Genomic DNA, 10754 nt, shown 5'->3' with positions numbered 1-10754 from the left:
ATTTCGTCAGCCATCATCGAATGAAATATGCTGACATAACACCCCCTAGGGGTAATTTATACTTACAAATTGTATCTCTTGACAGCCCACTGTTGTGATGGTTTCGACAGCATCTAGACCTCGTCTGCAGGGGCGGCTGTGTAGACGATTTGCTGTCATTTATCAGCTAAGTGTTCATTATATATAGTTATAATAAACACAGCAGGTAAGGCCAAAATCTTCAATAGAGTTTTGGTCGTGCTCGAACCGGATAAAGACCACACTGTGGTCCAAATATGTTGTACTACAGTGTACAAATAACCTATGAGCCAAGGTCCTTCGAAAAAAGCTGTAAAACTAGTGTTTTACAATATAAATCAGTATAAATGAGTCCCTCCAGACTCAATCACAGAGAATGGGCAGCCAAAAGAAAACGGGCGCTCACCCAGCGTTCACCCAACGAAAACGGGAGCTGGGTGACTCACCCAACAAGAAGACGGGGGATGGTATCCTGCACCCTCCATCAACTGCTCCAATCTGGAGAAATCGCTGAATAAGACAACACCACCAAGTGATGTTGTTTGTCTGAGTGCATATATATACACAGTGTTTATAATGTTTATAGACAGAAATTAAGAGACAAGATTGTGTTAAAGTTTGTTTCTTATAGATCTACCTGTTATATTAAAGGAACTTATATATAAAGTGTAAGCTTTCAAATATATATTAACAGTGAAATTTATATATGTGTAAGTAATATTCACGTGTGATTACAGTTATACAGTGACATTTATAGCGTATAGTGAATGAAGTGTATAACGTTATTTACGATTAATCATCATGGTCAGGCTGACACAGCAAACTCTAAGCCATAAACACCAGACACATGTACGGTGTACCCTTCATGGTCATTGACCCTGAGGTTAAGCTTAGTGGGTCAGTAGTGTCTGACTCGATTATTGCTGACTTAAGCATAACAAAAAACTCAGCTGTTTATAGCAGTACAGTGTTTTTTAAACACTCTAAGTGTGGTGCTGGAATTTTCAGTATACCATTAAAATGGCTTGTTTGAAAACTCAGTTTCAGTCTTTACAGACTAAGATTACACAATTAGAAAATCTAATTTCAGTCTGTCTAGGATTAACTCAAGATACAAACATAGATTTTGATGATCTTGAGGTCAAGTTTGGATTATTTACACAACGCATGAAAATAATTAATTCAGACTATACACATTATGAAAATAAATTTCTTGAATCAGATCCATCTGAGGATGAAATTAAAAATGTTTTGGATACTTTTAGTGATCAACAATTAAGGTGGACAGGAGTACAGGCTATCTGCCGTAAAACTCTGTCACAGAGACCTACTGTAACTAGTGGTCAACCACCTGTTACACCTGTAACAACAAGTGTCCCATTACCAAGCTTACCTACATTGTCATTACCTATTTTCCAAGGTCATAATTATGAAGAATTCATTAGTGGTTTTCAATCCATAGTAAATTCACGAACTGACATAGATGAGATTGCTAAGTTCAATTACCTTAAATGTCTTGTGAAGGGAGAACCCTATGAACTGATTAAGTCATTTCCGGTGATCAAAGGCAATTATCAAATAGCCTTACGTGTCTTAGCAGACAATTACTTCGATGCTGACAAGGCTAGAGTTAGACATGCAGTCTTAATATCAAGCTTGAAGCCACCCAAACATTGTTTTTCAGACTTACAGGCATTTAGAATTACATTAGACAATAGTCTCAGATCTCTAGATGCTAAATATGACCTAAGACAATGTGATTGGTTTATCAGTGGTATTGTACAGGATAAGCTGTCACCACAAACTATTGAACGATTAAATATTATGTTCAATAAACGCTATTTCACTTGTGAGGAAATTAGCAATGGTTTACAAACAATAGTTTCATGCATGCAAGCAACGAGACAAGATGAAAAATCCACAAATCCCGTGGATAATAAACCTTCAACTCAGTATAAAAAGAGTATACCTACTCCCACTAAACCACAGAATGGGAAATCCCATATAGGCATTTATCAAGCTGTGAATACAACAGACAGTAAACAAACTGTCACACATAAACGTACTCCAAATTGTGTACTTTGTGATGGAACACATTGGGCACAGTATTGTAGTCAATACACATCAATGGAGGCACGTAAACAACGTATTCATCAGCTGAAAAGATGCATCAAGTGTTTAGGTGAACACAAGGGAGGAAAATGCTCACTGAAGAAGTGTTTTAAATGCAAGGGTATGCATCATTCAGCATTATGCCCAAATACTTTTGCTGAACAGCAGCAGACTTCCACAGAATCAGGAAGTCAACAAGCAACAGCATTAAATGTGAGAGATAAGTTTAAAGCAACTGCTCTCCCGATAGATCGAGTTGAGTTATCTAATAAATTACACAAAACCAATGTGCTAACACTATTTGATCAAGGCTCACAAAGGTCCTTCATAAGAAGAACAGTGTTGCAGAAACTGAATAAACAACCCTATGCCAAAATACAGTTAGATATAGCTGGTTTTTTCCACAATTCTGGTAAACAGACATATGACCTAGCCAAAATCACTGTTGGTCTAGGAAACAGGAAAAAGACAGTAGAAGCTGTGGTAGTAGATGATTTGCCTAAGTCTGTGCAGATCCAGGGATTAAAAGAAACAGTTGCAGCACTGAAAGCAGCTAAGGTCAAGTTAGCCTGTCCTGACATACAGACGGACACAATTAGTCCAATTGATTTAATCATTGGAAGTGATTATTATCACTGTTTTGTGCAAAATATAGTAAGTAAACATGATGTTCACTTGCTGAAAACAGCAGGAGGCCACATGATATGTGGTCCCATTCCCTCTCAAAGTGGGAAAGAAGCTGATATTGATTCAGTGGAAAATGTACTAGTTACGAGAATAACCGCTGATCATGTACCACAGCAAAAATTATCATTACTGGAAGAAATGAATGAACCAATTGATAAGTTGTGGGATTTAGATGCGATAGGTATTGATGTAAATAAACCAAGCCCACAAGAGTCTCAGACTTATAACCAATATTTTGACACTGTCAGATATAAAGATGGACAGTATTGGGTTAGGTTACCATGGAAATTAAATCCACCACATCTACCTAGCAATTATCGCATGGCTTTCGGACAGATGAAAGCACAAATACATGAGCTCAGGAAGAATCCAGAGTTACTGACTGTCTATGATAATATCATACAAGAACAGTTGGACAATAAATTCATTGAGGAAATAGTCGAAGATAAGTTGAAGACAAACGCTCATTATCTCCCGCACCATAGAGTCAGAAAAGATTCTGAAACCACTCCACTACGTGTTGTATATAATTGCAGCGCACGTGCAAATAAAGATGTAGCAAGTCTTAATGACTGTCTGATGACCGGACCCTCACTAACTGAGAAGCTTGGAGACGTGCTTATGAAATTTCGCACAAACCCATATGCCTACACGGCTGATATTTCCAAGGCTTTCTTAAGAGTAGGACTACAAGAAATAGATAGAGATTATACTCGATTCTTGTGGCCTGAAAATCCACATGATCCTCAAAGTCCTGTGAAAACTTATCGTTTCAAATCAGTATTATTTGGTGCAACATCCTCTCCATTCTTACTAGAAGCTACTCTAAATACACATTTGAAGAAATCTGAAAGTCCCTTCAAAGAAGTCTTAAAGAAAAGTTTCTATGTGGACAATCTTCACGGTACTGTGAATAAAGAGGAGGATTTGAAATCCTTATACAGAGAAGCTAACAAGGAGATGAAAGAAGCAAATATGCCTCTAAGGATGTGGAATACAAATTCAAAGCAATTAAGGGAACTTATCAAAGAAGATTTCCCTGAAACTGAAATTCCTGATTGCAACAATATGCTGGGACTTAATTGGAACACACAGGAAGATACTCTGAGTCTCAAAAGGATAAACAATACATCATGCAGTACACTCACTAAACGTAGTTTACTGTCAGAGGTATCACAATGTTTTGATCCTCTAGGACTCGTCTCACCAATTACCATAAAGGGTAAAATGCTTATGCAAGATGCATGGAAACTCAAAATTGGATGGGATGAGAACTTGCCTCTAGAAATGAGTCAAGCATGGGATGAAATATCCAGGGAGTTTAAACAACTTCATCAAATTAAATTTCCCAGACAAATAGGTCAAGAGGGAAACAAGTACACATTACATGTGTTCTGTGATGCGTCAACCAGAGGTTATGGCGCTGTAGCTGAAGGAAGTACACTAATTACTTCAAAGGCCAGGGTAGCACCCTTGAAGGTCAGAACAGTACCACAATTGGAACTGACAGCACTCTATGTAGGTACAAAATTAGCTGTCTATCTCAACAAAGTACTTGATCATCTCACTATTGAGAAAACCGTGATCTGGAGTGATAATGAAGCAGTTCTCCAGTGGTTAAGAAATAATAAGAGTAAGTTGGTCTATGTACAGAACAGAGTAGCAGAAATAAAAGAGATGCAGAGAGATTATCTCTTTCTCCACGTCTCTACCCAAGAGAATCCAGCTGACATGTTGTCACGTGGTGTCCCACTCAAGAAATTTGTGGATAATAAATTATGGCTCCACGGACCGAACTGGCTCTCTAATGAAAATAACTGGCCTCAGCAAAAAGCTCACATTATGCCAGAAGAAACAGTCTGCTTGAACACAGCAGAAATAAGTTGTGTAAATACTGCAGACACAACAGAAATAGTCATTGATGGATCTAATTACTCATCTTTGGGTAAACTCTTAAGAGTTACAGCTCTTGTCTTTAAATTCATTAAAGGAATAAAACCTGATTATGAATGTCTTGAACCCATTAAATACTGGGTGAAACTAATACAGAAAGACGTTTTCTCTACAGAACATAAATTTCTAGAAACACAAGATAAATCCCCAAAGAAACCTGTTATGATTAATTCTTTAGGACTTTATCTCGACTCAGAAAAGATTATAAGATGTCGAGGAAGAATTCATAATTCTTCACTACCTAAAGAAGCCATACATCCAATATTGATCCCCAAGAATCATTGGCTAACAGAACTGATTGTGCAAAACGCCCACAGTAACGTGTTACATGGTGGGGTAGCTGACACACTTTGTCATATACGACAATCCTACTGGATACCTCAAGGTCGACAAAGTGTGAAAAAACAAATAAAGGACTGTATTACTTGTCGTCACTACGATATGCGAGTATGTCAGTATCCAGGTCCACCTCCATATCCCTCTGAAAGAGTTTGTCATATCACTCCATTTGAGGTGACAGGTGTAGATTATACTGGACCAATAATTTTAACCAAAACAGTTGACAAAGTTCCCATCAAGGTGTACATCTGTTTGTTCACTTGTGCTACAACTAGAGCAGTACATCTAGAAGTAGCCACTGACATGTCTGCTGAAACCTTTATCAAATTATTCAGAAGGTTTGCAGCCAGAAGGGCATGTCCCAGACTGATGATTTCAGATAATGCAACGAACTTTGTTGCTGGTGCTGCTTATATAAGCAAGATCTTTGATCAACCAGAAGTACAACAGATGCTGAATCAACGCAGATGTCGTTGGAGATACATTCCTCCTAAATCTCCATGGCACGGCGGATTTTATGAAAGAATGATCGGCATTGTAAAGCGTTGTTTAAGGAAGACTCTTCATCGTCAGAGAATAGACTTAGAAGAATTCCGTACAGTTGTGACTGAAATAGAAAATAGAGTCAACAACAGACCTCTAACTTATGTTACCGATGATCTGGACAATTTAGAAGTGTTAAGTCCATCTCATTTACTCCATGGCAGAAGGCTCGAACCTGTTCCTCCCATGAATGATAAAGAAATCATAGAGGATCCTACTTATTTCGAACCTGAGCAACTCAGACGTAAATTCAAACACCTTAATAAAGTGATTGAACGTTGGGAGAAAATTTGGCGAGAAGACTATCTCACCTCATTGAGAGAACACTTCTATGGAGCTGGTGTTCCTGAAAATCATAAATCCTTAAGACCTGGTGACATAGTGATTATCGACAATGATGGTCCGAGGTCCCAATGGCCACTTGGAAAAATTGTGACCATATATCCTGATGCAAATGGAATCATCAGGACAGTTGATGTTTTGAGCAAAGGTGTAGTGAATAAGCGGACAATAAATAAACTAGTGCCGTTAGAATTACACAGTGTTGAAAACAAAATTAGTGATTCTCCAGAAACCACACAGACTAAAGCTGTTCAGAAAAGACAAGCAGCAGTGGTGGCGAGTGAGAAAATCAAATTAATGTTAAGTGATGAATAGTTCACCTGCAGCGAACCTCCGCCGCCCCCCAGTGTGGAAAAATTTTCTCCAGGAGGGGGGTATCAGCCCCCTTCAGCCCCCTTCAGCCCCTTCAGCCCCTTTCAGCCCTGAGTGGCCAAGCCACTCAGAAGGGGCGAGCATCTTGTTTACTGCTAGAGTGAGTAATTGATCACAGATGCTATGCCACGTAGTCAAATGACCTCTGCTCCTTGCAGCGGTGTTGCAACGTGTATTTTTATAAGAGACAGTACATCTCTTACTTAGCAGGACAATTAAGGAAAATCCTGCTCCCACTTTATTACCATAGTAAAGATAGTGTACATTGTTGTCTATGATTAAGACAGCAAGAAACAAACATTTTGCTTTGCTTCATCGAGGAGGTGACAGGGATGCAAGGTACTAGGTCAGCGTTTTTTTTTTGTGCTGGGGGCAGTGACGGCATGGAGCGCTGTAGCGTCTGGCAGATTAACTTTGACTCTACTACGAGTGACACTGACGCCAGGATAACCAACAAAGAACACTGATCTGTGCGTTAGTGTGGACAAAGTGTCTCACAAAACACGATAAACATAGGAGAAGTGTGATCAGCTTCTCTTGTGATACATTGTGAACAATAAAGACAAATCTTGTGGAACATAGTGTACCAGTGTGCGTTTCCTAGACAATGGAAGACGTGGATATCCAAGGACACTTCAGCTTCTATCAAGTCACCGATATCTGTCGAAGGTGTTGAGAACACCATAGCTCACGTTACAAAGAGCAAGGTATGTTACGAATTTCTTGTAGATTGCTGGATTGCGCAATTCTTGAGTCACAAGGAGTTTGTAATCAACCTATAATCGGCAGTAAGGTGTGGACTTTTGAGTCCAAACAAGTAGGTATTTCGTCAGCCATCATCGAATGAAATATGCTGACATAACACCCCCTAGGGGTAATTTATACTTACAAATTGTATCTCTTGACAGCCCACTGTTGTGATGGTTTCGACAGCATCTAGACCTCGTCTGCAGGGGCGGCTGTGTAGACGATTTGCTGTCATTTATCAGCTAAGTGTTCATTATATATAATTATAATAAACACAGCAGGTAAGGCCAAAATTCTCAACAATTTGCCTCTACACTGTATGTTGATAGAGGCGAAAGGCTGAGGTCAAATGAAAGGCAGAGGGGAAGCAGAGGCCTGTGAGGGCCTTTGCAAAAAGGAAAGCTATTTCCAGTGTTTCACTAGGTATATCCTTAGTCACAGCTCGTACATAAGAGTTCTCACAACACTGAAGCTGTCTTCCAACAGTAGGAGTTTTAATGATGACTTATCAGTCGGGAGAAATGGGTAGGCCTGCGAATTAGTAGGTCCAGATCCCCAGCACACGTCTGCTCCCCTCAACCACTCAGCCGAGACTGAGAACAAGGAGGTACACCAACAAGTGCTGGACGAGGTACACATAACCGAGAAGGAGGTGAAGAAGCTGCTATGTGAACTTGATACCTCAAAGGTGGTGGGACCAGACAACATCTCTCCATGGGTCCTTAGAGAGGGAGCAGAGATGCTGTGTGTGCAACTAACAAAGATCTTCAACACATCCATTAAAATTGGGTAACTACCTGAGGTATGGAAGATGGCAAATGTAGTCCCAGTTTTTAAAAAAGGAGACAGACACGAGGCATTAAACTACAGACTTGTGTCACTAACGTGTAGCAGTGGTATCTATAATGTTAGTAATAGTGATGAGTGTAATATAAGTGGTAGTGCCAATTGTGCTGAGGGCAGTGGTGTCTATAATGTTACTAATTGTGATGAGTGTAATATAAGTGGTAGTGCCGGGTGTGATGAGGTTAACCACATTGACATTAATGTTGAATATAACTCTGCTGATAAATGTAATGAACACAATGTTGGTAGTGGTGTTGGTAATGACAGTTATAGTGATGCTTGTAATGCTAGTGGAGGAGGGAATGTGAGTGGCGGTGTCACCAATCATACATTCACACATGAACAGCGTCGTGCTCTGTGTAAACAGAGACTCCCACGAGGCCTTACAACTGGAAGTGCACTTAAAAAACTTATGGACCAGGGTAACACTGCTGACATTGATAACCTCTGCTATTTATATGAACAATTTTCTCATTATGCTGATAAACTAAGCAAAATCCCAGGGCTTCTATAATGGATCAAAACTCGTATAAGCTTTCTATTTTAAAGTGGAATATTGCATTACTTAGAAAAAGATTTCCAGACCTTCACCATAAAGTAACCACCGAACCCATTGACATTGTGTGTCTACAATGGGGCAGAGTCCTTGAAAAATCCCAGCCCCTAAATTGCCATCATTTGTTGCATATAACCTCAAATCTACTAACTCTTGTATTCTATATATTAAAAAATCACTTCCCCATCAACTTCTTACACATGAAATCAGAGGGGGCTTCAATACCATGGTGTTAGGATTTATATTAGGAACTCTGCTCTCACCATCTTTAACTTGTATGCTCCTGCTGATAAGTTTAATTACTTGAAGCTCCCAACTTGTGCTCAGTCTGAACCTGCTCTTATTATTGGTGATTATAATGCAAGACACAAAAGCAATGGAAACTCACAGTTTGGTAATCGTACTGGTAAATAACTGTTGTCACTCTTAAATAGTCATGATAATGTGCAAATTGTAGGTGACCTTGAACCCACACATATCTATGGAGGCGTCCTTGATCTGTGTCTTGGCTTCAACATTACTTCTGCCAGCTGTGAGTCTTCCATTGTAACAGATATATCATCAGATCATTTCCCACGGCTAGCCTCACTAGATATTAGTAATACTATCCTTCCTGGTGGGATATTCAAACAGAAACGTTTTAAATGTTCCCCTTGATCAGCATGATGACTTTGTTGCACATGTGACTACCTGGTATAATTCCTGTGAGTGTTTCTCTGTTGAGACCTTTAACATTGACCTTGTAAGCAGTATTCAGAACTACTTAGGGTCGCCTCTGAAACCTCCTGGAACTCTAAACCCAAGTAACTTCCATAATAATTACACCTCCTATATTAATCACACTTATTACAATGATCCTAAACTTCGAACACTGAAACGTACTGCTCGCAGACTATGCCTAGCCTATAGAAAACAACGTACCCCTGGAATGTTGAGGTTCTTTCAAACTGCCCTTGCTGCTGCCAGAGAGCGTATAACAGAGATGCGGCAAACAGACTGGGAAAAAATTGTCAATGGTTTCAATTCTCACACCCCACTTAGTCGAGCATGGAGGGACATAAATAGAATTAAGGGTAACAGACCTGGTCGAATGAGCTAGTCACTGCTTGGGCTACTACATCTAGCTATGACAATCTTCCCAGTACCACACAGGCGAAATTAAATGACAAATATGATGCAAGGGAGAGACTTGTTTGTTTTATGCTCAGCAAGGAAGATGGCTGTAACATTCTTTTCACTAACTTTGAACTTGATGCAGCACTAAGAGCAACTCCACGTCACCTGGTGAGGATGGTATTACTTATAATATACTCAGATTACTGTGTTGAGTACCAGGTAATCCTTTACTAGAATTGTATAACATGAGCTATGTAACTGGGGAGCTCCCTAAATCTTGGACCAAAAGCCTCATCATTCCAATTCCTAAGCCTAGTCAACAAAATGCATTTCGCCCAATATAGCTTACTAGCTGCTTGTGTAAAACATTCGAGAGGATGATTCTTAATCGTCTCATGTACAAAATCATACAATTTTTATCTCCCCGGTTGCATGGTTTCATGCATAGGAGCGTGCATCATTGCATAGCCACCTTTCTCACCCTGCACACTGACAGCTCATACACTACCTTACTTGACCTTAAATCTGCTTTTGATGTAGCCAACCGACATGTAATCATTAGTGAACTTGCCAGAATGGATGTTGGAAGTATAACTAAAGACTTTCAATTAGGAACCCCACAGGGAGGTGTGCTCAGTCCAACACTATTCAATATTCTAATTAATGCCTTACTTAATGCTATGCCTTGCCAGCCCCATCATTATATGATTAGTTTTGCTGGTGATATAATGATTCACACCACCGGATTCAGTTAGTTAGTTTAATATCTTTATTATGCACCCCATACCCATCCTGTGGGCGGCAGTCAAAAGATTACGAAGGTACACGATGGGTCCAGGGACTGGGCCCCAAAGTTATGATAGCTGAACTAGTTACAAAAGTAATGAACTCCAGGTAGATCTGGTCATAATCATGGCAAGTTACAAAGGTAATGAATCAGCCTCACTCCTATACATGGTTACAGTCATGAACAAATTACAAAGTAATGAGCCACTGATACGTCCACACCTGGTCACAATTGTAATGAGTTATAAATACAAATATTAAGTGGGTCATACACCCACGTGTAACGTGCTAGTGACACCCCTGCTTTTCATTGGGGGGATGGTGCATCGTCTGCCAA

This window comes from Cherax quadricarinatus, chromosome 23, assembly GCF_038502225.1.
Source record: "Cherax quadricarinatus isolate ZL_2023a chromosome 23, ASM3850222v1, whole genome shotgun sequence".
NCBI classification, from domain to species: domain Eukaryota; kingdom Metazoa; phylum Arthropoda; class Malacostraca; order Decapoda; family Parastacidae; genus Cherax; species Cherax quadricarinatus.
Note: the sequence above shows the minus strand (reverse complement) of the source record.